This window comes from Astatotilapia calliptera, chromosome 15, assembly GCF_964374335.1.
Source record: "Astatotilapia calliptera chromosome 15, fAstCal68.1, whole genome shotgun sequence".
Lineage (NCBI taxonomy): Eukaryota > Metazoa > Chordata > Actinopteri > Cichliformes > Cichlidae > Astatotilapia > Astatotilapia calliptera.
The window spans coordinates 14,256,583-14,270,059 of NC_137436.1; positions in this window are offsets into that span (position 1 = coordinate 14,256,583).

Consider the following 13,477-nt stretch of genomic DNA (forward strand, 5'->3'; position numbering starts at 1 on the left):
CCCCCGGCACGTCGAGCCACGCCCAACACCTAAAACCAGCACCTCCGATCTGATGTCACATTGATGGAATTCATGCATTTAACCACCAGCTAACATTTCAACTCATTCATTCATGATTAGTTAGTCGTTCCACTAGGTGGCGCTCTAACCATTATGTACAAATGGCATAACAAACATTTCCGAGCTCGAGTCTCATCACGCCTGCGACCTTTGGGAGAGATTGGATATTGTGTTTTTGAGTGACAGCAGATTACTGCTTTTTGGCGAGTGATTCAAACTCTAAGTGCCGCCATAACCACCCCGTTTCCCTGGACGTAAAAAGCTTCGCAATTTAAAATCACAAAGGTCTTTAGATTCCACACACTGGAGAATGGTTCAATATGATGAAATCCCTTGGAGGAGTTCGTCAAAGTATGAAGCCTGAAAAGAGGAGAAAATGTCGCCAAAATTGCACATTCATTTTAAAATGGCTGACTTCCTGTTGGATTTGGGATATTGCTCCAAGAGACTTTTTTGTACATCTTGATATCTCCTATAAGCCTACCAGGTTTCAGATTCATACATAAAACACAGAGCTGGGGCTGTGGTTTTGAAATTTTGTAGGGGGCGCTGTGGAGCCATTTTGGGATATTCAATGAAAATGATCACATAACAACAAAGCCTTCGTCACATTGGAGGTGTGTGCCAAATTTCAAGCCTCTATAAACTTGCCAAGACCCTCAAAAGCCACTTCATCTTTCATCGTGAACAGCGTTGCCACCAGGGTGCGCCGTTCAGTTTAAAGTCACAATTTTTGCACTGAAGCATCACGAGGGACTGATGGTGATATTCACCGCTTTTGAGGTGGCCACGATGAACCTGTGAAAATCAGTACAACAAAATTAAAGCCATGACATTTCCTGTTGCCACTAGGTGGCGCTGTCCGTATTTCCGACAATGGGCACATCAATCTGTTCAGGGCGGGTCTGACATCATGCCTGTAAAGTCTGGTACTGATCAGACTGGATTTCATTGAGTTATACTAATTTGTTTCTTCATGGCGTGACATCAAAGTTCGCCATGCTGCTGGGGTCACACCCTTTCGCGAAAACTCACAGTTTTCACTGTAACCCAAGACCAACTCCTTAAGGCTTTCCTGGAGAAATTTGAGGCTGCAGGTGTCACCCATCACTATACTGTACCCCAAAGTGTAAAACATGACATTTCCTGTTCCCACTAGGTGGCGCTGTCCTTGATGTCAAATATGGCAGTTGAAATATGTTCAGGGGTGGAGCCTTATCATATGTGTTCACTTTGGTCAAGGTCAGAAAATGTATGACAAAATGAGAGGCAATAAGATTTTCATGGCGAGTCATCGAAATTCGCCATGGCGCCACGGCCTCATAGTATTGTGAAAACTCAAAAGCTCCGCAATTTAACATGGCACAAGGGTGTAGTTGACACTGTCCAAATTTGAAGCGTATAGGACCAAATGCCAAGGAGGAGTTCGTTAAAGTTCGAGGCATCGAAATGGTAAAATCAGAGCCAAAATGTCACATTCAATCCAAAATGGCGGACTTCCTGTTGGGTTTAGGACATTGCCATAATAGACTTTTTTGTTCGACTCTGAACGTTATATAGGTGTACCGACTTTCAAACCTTTAGGCCATACCCATACCGGGGGCTCGCGTTTTTCATTTTTCTAGGTGGCGCTACTGAGCTAATTTTCCCTGGCCAAGTCTGAGAACATTAAAATACGTAAATTTTCACCAGACCTGACGCGTGTGCAAAATTTCATGAGTTTTTGAGCATGTTTAGGCCCTCAAACGGCCAATTCATTTGCCGAAATAATAATAATAATAATAATAATAATAATAATAATAATTAAAGCTGCAAGCAGCGTTATGAGGGCCCTCGCACCCCCGGCACGTCGAGCCACTGCCAACACCTCAAACCGGCACGTCCGATGTGATGTCACATTTATGGATTTCATGCTTTTAATCACCAGCTAACATTTCATCTTATTCAACCAGGATTATAGTCATGCCACTAGGTGGCGCTCTAACCATTATTGACAAATAGCATAACAAACATTTCCAAGCTCGAGTCTCATCACACCTGCGACCTTTGGGAGAGATTGGACATTGTGTTTTTTAGTGACAGCAGATTACTGCTTTTTGCGAGTGATTGAAACTCTACGTGCCGCCATGACCACCCCGTTTCCCTGAACGGAAAAAGCTTCGCAATTTAACATCACAAAGGTCTTTAGATTCTACACACTGAAGAATGCTTCAATATGATGAAATCCCTTGGAGGAGTTCGTCAAAGTATGAGGCCTGAAAAGGGGGGAAAATGTCATCAAAATTACACATTAATTTTAAAATGGCTGACTTCCTGTTGGATTTGGGATATTGCTCCAAGAGACTTTTTTGTACATCTTGATATCTTACACAAGCTTACCAAGTGTCAGACTCATAGATGAAACACAGAGCAGGGGCTGATGTTTTGAAATATTGTAGGGGGCGCTGTGGAGCCATTTTGCGCTATTCAAGGAAAATGGTTACATAACAACAATGCCTTCATCCATTTGGAGGTGTGTGCCAAATTTCAAGCCTCTATAAACTTTCCAAGCCCCTCAAAAGCCACTTCATCTTTCATGATGAACAGCGTTGCCACCAGGGTGCGCCGTTCAGTTTAAAGTCACAATTTTTGCACTGAAGCATCACGAGGGACTGATGGTGATATTCACCGCTTTTGAGGTGGCCACGATCAACCTGTGAAAATCAGTACAACAAAGTTAAAGCCATGACATTTCCTGTTGCCACTAGGTGGCGCTGACCGTATTTCCGACAATGGGCACATCAATCTGTTCAGGGCGGGTCTGACATCATGCCTGTAAAGTCTGGTACTGATCAGACTGGATTTCATTGAGTTATACTAATTTGTTTCTTCATGGCGTGACATCAAAGTTCGCCATGCTGCTGGGGTCACACCCTTTCGTGAAAAGTCACAGTTTTCACTGTAACCCAAGACCAACTCCTTAAGGCTTTCCTGGAGAAATTTGAGGCTGCAGATGTCACCCATCACTATACTGTACCCCAAAGTGTAAAACATGACATTTCCTGTTTCCACTAGGTGGCGCTGTCCTTGATGTCAAATATGGCAGTTGAAATATGTTCAGGGGTGGAGCCTTATCATATGTGTGCTCTTTGGTCCAGATCGGAACATGTATGACAGAATGAGAGGCAATAAGATTTTCATGGCGAGTCATCGAAATTCGCCATGGCGCCACGGCCTCATAGTATTGTGAAAACTCAAAAGCTCCGCAATTTAACATGGCACAAGGGTGTAGTTGACACTGTCCAAATTTGAAGTTTATAGGACCAAATCCCAAGGAGGAGTTCGTTAAAGTACAAGGCATGGAAACGGTAAAATCAGACCCAAAATGTCACCTTCAATCCAAAATGGCGGACTTCCTGTTGGGTTTGCGTCAATGGGCCCACAGACTTTTTTGTTCGTCTTGGCATGATACATATGTGTGCCAAATTTCATACATGTAGCTCAAACGATGTGGTCGTAGGGCTGCATTTAACAAGGCATAGGTGGCGCTCTAGAGCCATTTCCCAGTGCTCATATGTAAAACCATTAAAATACAAAATTTTTCACCAGACCTGGCATGTGTGCAAAATTTCATGAGTTTTTGAGCATGTTTAGGCCCTCAAAAAGGCCCTTGTTTCGCCTGAATAATAATAATAATAATAATAAGAAACGGAGCAGATACAATAGGGCCTTCGCACTCTCGGTGCTCGGGCCCTAATAATAATAATAAACAGAGCAATTACAATAGGGCCTTCGCACTGTCAGTGCTCGGGCCCTAATTAAAGCTGCAAGCAGCGTTATGAGGGCCCTCGCACCCCCGGCGCGTCGAGCCACGCCCAACACCTGAAACCAGCACGTCCGATCTCATGTCACATTGATGGAATTCATGCATTTAACCACCAGCTAACATTTCAACTCATTCATTCATGATTTGTTCGTCGTTCCACTAGGTGGCGCTCTAACCCTTATAGACAAATGGCATAACAAACATTTCCGAGCTCGAGTCTCATCACACCTTAGACGTTTGGGAGAGATTGGACATTGTGTTTTTGAGTGACAGCAGATTACTGCTTTTTGGCGAGTGATTCAAACTCTAAGTGCCGCCATAACCACCCTGTTTCCCTGGACGTAAAAAGCTTCGCAATTTAACATCACAAAGGTCTTTAGATTCCACACACTGGAGATTGGTTCAATATGATGAAATCCCTTGGAGGAGTTCGTCAAAGAACAATGCCCGGAAAGAGGAGAAAATGTCGCCAAAATTACACATTAATTTTAAAATAGCTGACTTCCTGTTGGATTTGGGATATTGCTCCAAGAGACTTTTTTGTACATCTTGATATCTCCTATAAGCTTACCAGGTTTCAGACTCATACACAGAACACAGAGCTGGGGCTGTGGTTTTGAAATTTTGTAGGGGGCGCTGTGGAGCCATTTTGGGATATTCAATGAAAATGATCACATGACAACAAAGCCTTCATCCATCTGGAGGTGTGTGCCAAATTTCAAGACTCTATAAACTTGCCAAGACCCGCAAAAGCCACTTCATCTTTCATGGTGAACAGCGTTGCCACCAGGGTGCGCCGTTCAGTTTAAAGTCACAATTTTTGCACTGAAGCATCACGAGGGACTGATGGTGATATTCACCGCTTTTGAGGTGGCCACGATGAACCTGTGAAAATCAGTACAACAAAATTAAAGCCATGACATTTCCTGTTGCCACTAGGTGGCGCTGTCCGTATTTCCGACAATGGGCACATCAATCTGTTCAGGGCGCGTCTGACATCATGCCTGTAAAGTCTGGTACTGATCAGACTGGATTTCATTGAGTTATACTAATTTGTTTCTTCATGGCGTGACATCAAAGTTCGCCATGCTGCTGGGGTCACACCCTTTGGCGAAAAGTCACAGTTTTCACTGTAACCCAAGACCAACTCCTTAAGGCTTTCCTGGAGAAATTTGAGGCTGCAGATGTCACCCATCACTATACTGTACCCCAAAGTGTAAAACATGACATTTCCTGTTCCCACTAGGTGGCGCTGTCCTTGATGTCAAATATGGCAGTTGAAATATGTTCAGGGCTGGAGCCTTATCATATGTGTGCTCTTTGGTCCAGATCGGAACATGTATGACAGAATGAGAGGCAATAAGATTTTCATGGCGAGTCATCAAAATTCGCCATGGCGCCACGGCCTCATACTATTGTGAAAACTCAAAAGCTCCGCAATTTAACATGGCACAAGGGTGTAGTTGACACTGTCCAAATTTGAAGCTTATAGGACCAAATCCCAAGGAGGAGTTCGTTAAAGTTCGAGGCATGGAAATGGCAAAATTAGAGCCAAAATGTCACCTTCTCTTCCAAATGGCGGACTTCCTGTTGGGTTTGCGTCAATGGGCCCCCAGACTTTTTTGTTCGTCTTGGCATGATACACATGTGTGCCAAATTTCATACATGTAGCTCAAACGATGTGGTCGTAGGGCTGCATTTAACAAGGCATAGGTGGCGCTGTAGAGCCATTTCCCAGTGCTCATATGTAAAACCATTAAAATACAAAATTTTTCACCAAACCTGGCATGTGTGCAAAATTTCATGAGTTTTTGAGCATGTTTAGGCCCTAAAAAAGGCCCTTGTTTGGGGTGAATAATAATAATAATAATAATAATAATAAGAAACGGAGCAGATACAATAGGGCCTTCGCACTCTCGGTGCTCGGGCCCTAATTAAAGCTGCAAGCAGCGTTATGAGGGCCCTCGCACCCTGGCGTGTCGAGCCACGCCCAACACCTAAAACCAGCACGTCCAATGTGATGTCACATTGATGGAATTCATGCATTTAACCACCAGCTAACATTTCATCTCATTGAACCATGATTATAGTCGTCCCACTAGGTGGCGCTCTAACTATTACTGACAAATGGCATAACAAACATTTCCGAGCTCGAGTCTCATCACACCTGCGACGTTTGGGAGAGATTGGATATTGTGTTTTTGAGTGACAGCAGATTACTGCTTTTTGGCGAGTGATTGAAACTCTAAGTGCCGCCATGACCACCCCGTTTCCCTGAACGTAAAAAGCTTCGCAATTTAACATCACAAAGGTCTTTAGATTCCACAAACTTCAGATCGGTCCAATCTGATGAAATCCCTTGGAGGAGTTCGTCAAAGTATGAAGCCTGAAAAGAGGGGAAAATGTCGCCAAAATTACACATGAATTTTAAAATGGCTGACTTCCTGTTGGATTTGGGATATTGCTCCAAGAGACTTTTTTGTACATCTTAATATCTTCCATGAGCTTACCAAGTTTCAGACTCATAGATAAAACACAGAGCAGGGGCTGATATTTTGAAACTTTGTAGGGGGCGCTGTGGAGCAATTTCGCGCTATTCAATGAAAATGATCACATGACAACAAAGCCTACATCCATTTGGAGGTGTGTGCCAAATTTCAAGCCTCTATAAACTTTCCAAGCCCCTCAAAAGCCACTTCATCTTTCATGTTGAACCGCGTTGCCACCAGGGTGCGCCATTCAGTGTAAAGTCACAATTTTTGCACTGAAGCATCACGAGGGACTGATGGTGATATTCACCGCTTTTGAGGTGGCCACGATGAACCTGTGAAAATCAGTACAACAAAATTAAAGCCATGACATTTCCTGTGGCCACTAGGTGGCGCTGTCCGTATTTCCGACAATGGGCACGTCAATCTGTTCAGGGCGGGTCTGACATCATGCCTGTAAAGTCTGGTACTGATCAGACTGGATTTCATTGAGTTATACTAATTTGTTTCTTCATGGCGTGACATCAAAGTTCGCCATGCTGCTGGGGTCACACCCTTTTGCGAAAAGTCACAGTTTTCACTGTAACCCAAGACCAACTCCTTAAGGCTTTCCTGGAGAAATTTGAGGCTGCAGGTGTCACCCATCACTATACTGTACCCCAAAGTGTAAAACATGACATTTCCTGTTCCCACTAGGTGGCGCTGTCCCTGGTGTCAAATATGGCAGTTGAAATATGTTCAGGGGTGGAGCCTTATCATATGTGTTCACTTTGGTCAAGGTCAGAAAATGTATGACAAAATGAGAGGCAATAAGATTTTCATGGCGAGTCATCGAAATTCGCCATGGCGCCACGGCCTCATAGTATTGTGAAAACTCAAAAGCTCCGCAATTTAACGTGGCCCAGGTGTGTAGTTGACACTGACCAAAGATGAAGCTTATACAACCAAATCCCAAGGAGGAGTTCGCAAAAGTTCGAGGCATGGAAATGGCAAAATTAGAGCCAAAATGTCACCTTCTCTTCCAAATGGCGGACTTCCTGTTGGGTTTGCATCAATGGGCCCACAGACTTTTTTGTTCGACTCGGCATGATACACATGTGTGCCAAATTTCATACATGTAGCTGAAACGATGTGGTCATAGGGCTGCATTTAACAAGGCATAGGTGGCGCTGTAGAGCCATTTCCCAGTGCTCATATGTAAAACCATTAAAATACAAAATTTTTCACCAGACCTGGCATGTGTGCAAAATTTCATGAGTTTTTGAGCATGTTTAGGCCCTCAAAAAGGCCCTTGTTTTGCCTGAATAATAATAATAATAATAATAATAAGAAACGGAGCAGATACAATAGGGCCTTCGCACTCTCGGTGCTCGGGCCCTAATAATAATAATAATAATAATAATAATAATAATAATAAGAAACGGAGCAGATACAATAGGGCCTTCGCACTCTCGGTGCTCGGGCCCTAATTAAAGCTGCAAGCAGCGTTTTGAGGGCCCTCGCACCCCATCGCGTCGAGCTACGCCCAACACCTAAAACCAGCACCTCTGCTCTGATGTCACATTGATGGAATTCATGCATTTAACCACCAGCTAACATTTCAACTCATTCATTCATGATTAGTTAGTCGTTCCACTAGGTGGCGCTCAAACCATTATGTACAAATGGCATAACAAACATTTCCGAGCTCGAGTTTCATCATGCCTGCGACCTTTGGGAGAGGTTGGACATTGTTTTTTTGAGTGACAGCAGATTACTGCGTTTTGGCGAGTGATTGAGACTCCACGTGCCGCCATAACCACCCCGTTTCCCTGGACGTAAAAAGCTTCGCAATTTAACAACACAAAGGTCTTTGGATTCGACACACTGAAGAATAGTTCAATCTGATGAAATCCCTTGGAGGAGTTCGTGAAAGTATGAGGCCTGAAAAGAGGAGAAAATGTCTCCAAAATTACACATTAATTTTAAAATGACTGACTTCCTGTTGGATTTGGGATATTGCTCCAAGAGACTTTTTTGTAGATCTTGATATCTCCTATAAGCTTACCAAGTTTCAGACTCATAGATAAAACACAGAGCAGGGGCTGATATTTTGGAATTTTGTAGGGGGCGCCGTGGAGCCATTTTGCGCTATTCAAGGAAAATGGTCACATGACAACAAAGCCTTGATCCATTTGGAGGTGTGTGCTAAATTTAAAGCCTCTATAAACTTTCCAAGCCCCTCAAAAGCCACTTCATCTTTCATGGTGGACGGCGTTGCCACCAGGGTGCGCCGTTCAGTTTAAAGTCACAATTTTTGCACTGAAGCATCACGAGGGACTGATGGTGATATTCACCGCTTTTGAGGTGGCCAAGATGAACCTGTGAAAATCAGTACAACAAAATTAAAGCCATGACATTTCCTGTTGCCACTAGGTGGCGCTGTCCGTATTTCTGACAATGGGCACATCAATCTGTTCAGGGCGCGTCTGACATCATGCCTGTAAAGTCTGGTACTGATCAGACTGGATTTCATTGAGTTATACTAATTTGTTTCTTCATGGCGTGACATCAAAGTTCGCCATGCCGCTGGGGTCACACCCTTTTGCGAAAAGTCACAGTTTTCACTGTAACCCAAGACCAACTCCTTAAGGCTTTCCTGGAGAAATTTGAGGCTGCAGATGTCACCCATCACAATACTGTACCCCAAAGTGTAAAACATGACATTTCCTGTTCCCACTAGGTGGCGCTGTCCCTGATGTAAAATATGGCAGTTGTAATATGTTCAGGGGTGGAGCCTTATAATATGTGTTCACTTTGGTCAAGGTCAGAAAGTCTATGACAGAATGAGAGGCAATAAGATTTTCATGGCGAGTCATCGAAATTCGCCGTGGCGCCACGGCCTCATAGTATTGTGAAAACTCAAAAGCTCCGCAATTTAACATGGCATAAGGGTGTAGTTGGCACTGACCAAATATGAAGGTTATGAAATCAAACCCCAAGGAGGAGTTCGTTAAAGTTCGAGGCATGGAAACGGTAAAATCAGAGCCAAAATGTCACATTCAATCCAAAATGGCGGACTTCCTGTTGGGTTTAGGACATTGCCATAATAGACTTTTTTGTTCGACTCTGAACGTTATATAGGTGTACCGACTTTCAAACATGTAGGTGATACCCATACCGGGGGCTCGCGTTTTTCATTTTTCTAGGTGGCGCTACTGAGCTAATTTTCCCTGGCCATGTCTGAGAACATTAAAATACGTAAATTTTCACCAGACCTGACGCGTGTGCAAAATTTCATGAGTTTTCGAGCATGTTTAGGTCCTCAAAAGGCCGATTCATTTGCCGAAATAATAATAATAATAATAATTAAAGCTGCAAGCAGCGTTACGAGGGCCCTCGCACCCCCGGCGCGTCGAGCCAAGCCCAACACCTAAAACCAGCACCTCCGATCTGATGTCACATTGATGGAATTCATGCATTTAACCACCAGCTAACATTTCAACTCATTCATTCATGATTAGTTAGTCGTTCCACTAGGTGGCGCTCTAACCATTATGTACAAATGGCATAACAATCACTTCCGAGCTCGAGTCTCATCACACCTGAGACGTTTGGGAGAGATTGGACATTGTGTTTTTGAGTGACAGCAGATTACTGCTTTTTGGCGAGTGATTCAAACTCTAAGTGCCACCATAACCACCCCGTTTCACTGAACGTAAAAAGCTTCGCAATTTAACATCACAAAGGTCTTTAGATTCCACACACTGGAGATTGGTTCAATATGATGAAATCCCTTGGAGGAGTTCGTCAAAGAACGGTGCCTGGAAAGAGGGGAAAATGTTGCCAAAATTACACATTAATTTTAAAATGGCTGACTTCCTGTTGGATTTGGGATATTGCACCAAGAGACTTTTTTGTACATCTTGATATCTCCTATAAGCTTACCAGGTTTCAGAATCATACATAGAACACAGAGCAGGGGCTGTGGTTTTGAAATTTTGTAGGGGGCGCTGTGGAGCCACTTCGCGCTATTCAATGAAAATGATCACATGCCAACAAAGCGTTCATCCATTTGGAGGTGTGTGCCAAATTTCAAGCCTCTATAAACTTGCCAAGACCCTCAAAAGCCACTTCATCTTTCATGTTGAACAGCGTTGCCACCAGGGTGCGCCGTTCAGTTTAAACTCACAATTTTTGCACTGAAGCATCACGAGGGACTGATGGTGATATTCACCGCTTTTGAGGTGGCCAAGATGAACCTGTGAAAATCAGTACAACAAAATGAAAGCCATGACATTTCCTGTTGCCACTAGGTGGCGCTGTCCGTATTTCCGACAATGGGCACATCAATCTGTTCAGGGCGGGTGTGACATCATGCCTGTAAAGTCTGGTACTGATCAGACTGGATTTCATTGAGTTATACTAATTTGTTTCTTCATGGCGTGACATCAAAGTTCGCCATGCTGCTGGGGTCACACCCTTTTGCAAAAAGTCACAGTTTTCACTGTAACCCATGACCAACTCCTTAAGGCTTTCCTGGAGAAATTTGAGGCTGCAGATGTCACCCATCACTATACTGTACCCCAAAGTGTAAAACATGACATTTCCTGTTTCCACTAGGTGGCGCTGTCCTTGATGTCAAATATGGCAGTTGAAATATGTTCAGGGGTGGAGCCTTATCATATGTGTGCTCTTTGGTCCAGATCGGAACATGTATGACAGAATGAGAGGCAATAAGATTTTCATGGCGAGTCATCGAAATTCGCCATGGCGCCACGGCCTCATAGTATTGTGAAAACTCAAAAGCTCCGCAATTTAACATGGCACAAGGGTGTAGTTGACACTGTCCAAATTTGAAGTTTATAGGACCAAATCCCAAGGAGGAGTTCGTTAAAGTACAAGGCATGGAAACGGTAAAATCAGACCCAAAATGTCACCTTCAATCCAAAATGGCGGACTTCCTGTTGGGTTTAGGACATTGCCATAACAGACTTTTTTGTTCGACTCTGAACGTTATATAGGTGTACCGACTTTCAAACGTGTAGGTCATACCCATACCGGGGGCTCGCGTTTTTAATTTTTCTAGGTGGCGCTACTGAGCTAATTTTCCCTGGCCATGTCTGGGAACATTAAAATACGTAAATTTTCACCAGACCTGACGCGTGTGCAAAATTTCATGAGTTTTCGAGCATGTTTAGGCCCTCAAACGGCCAATTCATTTGCCGGAATAATAATAATAATAATAATAATAATAATAAACAGAGCAATTACAATAGGGCCTTCGCACTGTCAGTGCTCGGGCCCTAATTAAAGCTGCAAGCAGCGTTATGAGGGCCCTCGCACCCCCGGCGCGTCGAGCCACGCCCAACACCTAAAACCAGCACGTCCGATCTCATGTCACATTGATGGAATTCATGCATTTAACCACCAGCTAACATTTCAACTCATTCATTCATGATTTGTTAGTCGTTCCACTAGGTGGCGCTCTAACCCTTATGCACAAATGGCATAACAAACATTTCCGAGCTCGAGTCTCATCACGCCTATGAGCTTTGGGAGAGATTGGACATTGTGTTTTTGAGTGACAGCAGATTACTGCTTTTTGGCGAGTGATTGAAACTCTACGTGCTGCCATGACCACCCCGTTTCCCTGAATGTAAAAAGCTTCGCAATTTAACATCACAAAGGTCTTTAGATTCCACACACAGGAGATCGCATCAATCTGATGAAATCCCTTGGAGGAGTTCGCCAAAGAACGGTGCCTGGAAAGAGGGGAAAATGTTGCCAAAATTGCACATTAATTTTAAAATGGCTGACTTCCTGTTGGATTTTGGATATTGCTCCAAGAGACTTTTTTGTACATCTTGATATCTCCTATAAGCTTACCAGGTTTCAGACTCATACATAAAACACAGAGCTGGGGCTGTGGTTTTGAAATTTTGTAGGGGGCGCTGTGGAGCCATTTCGCGCTATTCAATAAAAATGATCACATGACAACAAAGCCTTCATCCATTTGGAGGGGTGTGCTAAATTTAAAGCCTCTATATACTTGCCAAGACCCTCAAAAGCCACTTCATCTTTCATGGTGGACCGCGTTGCCACCAGGGTGCGCCGTTCAGTTTAAAGTCACAATTTTTGCACTGAAGCATCACGAGGGACTGATGTTGATATTCACCGCTTTTGAGGTGGCCACGATGAACCTGTGAAAATCAGTACAACAAAATTAAAGCCATGACATTTCCTGTTGCCACTAGGTGGCGCTGTACGTATTCCCGACAATGGGCACATCAATCTGTTCAGGGCGGGTCTGACATCATGCCTGTAAAGTCTGGTACTGAACAGACTGGATTTCATTGAGTTATACTAATTTGTTTCTTCATGGCGTGACATCAAAGTTCGCCATGCTGCTGGGGTCACACCCTTTTGCGAAAAGTCACAGTTTTCACTGTAACCCAAGACCAACTCCTTAAGGCTTTCCTGGAGAAATTTGAGGCTGCAGGTGTCACCCATCACTATACTGTACCCCAAAGTGTAAAACATGACATTTCCTGTTCCCACTAGGTGGCGCTGTCCCTGGTGTCAAATATGGCAGTTGAAATATGTTCAGGGGTGGAGCCTTATCATATGTGTTCACTTTGGTCAAGGTCAGAAAATGTATGACAAAATGAGAGGCAATAAGATTTTGATGGCGAGTCATCGAAATTCGCCATGGCGCCACGGCCTCATAGTATTGTGAAAACTCAAAAGCTCCGCAATTTAACATGGCACAAGGGTGTAGTTGGTACTGACCAAATATGAAGGTTATGAAATCAAACCCCAAGGAGGAGTTCGTTAAAGTTCGAGGCATGGAAACGGTAAAATCAGAGCCAAAATGTCACCTTCAATCCAAAATGGCGGACTTCCTGTTGGGTTTAGGACATTGCCATAATAGACTTTTTTGTTCGACTCTGAACGTTATATAGGTGTACCGAATTTCAAACTTGTAGGCAATACCCATACCGGGGGCTCGCGTTTTTCATTTTTCTAGGTGGCGCTACTGAGCTAATTTTCCCTGACAATGTCTGAGAACATTAAAATACGTAAATTTTCACCAGACCTGACGCGTGTGCAAAATTTCATGAGTTTTCGAGCATGTTTAGGC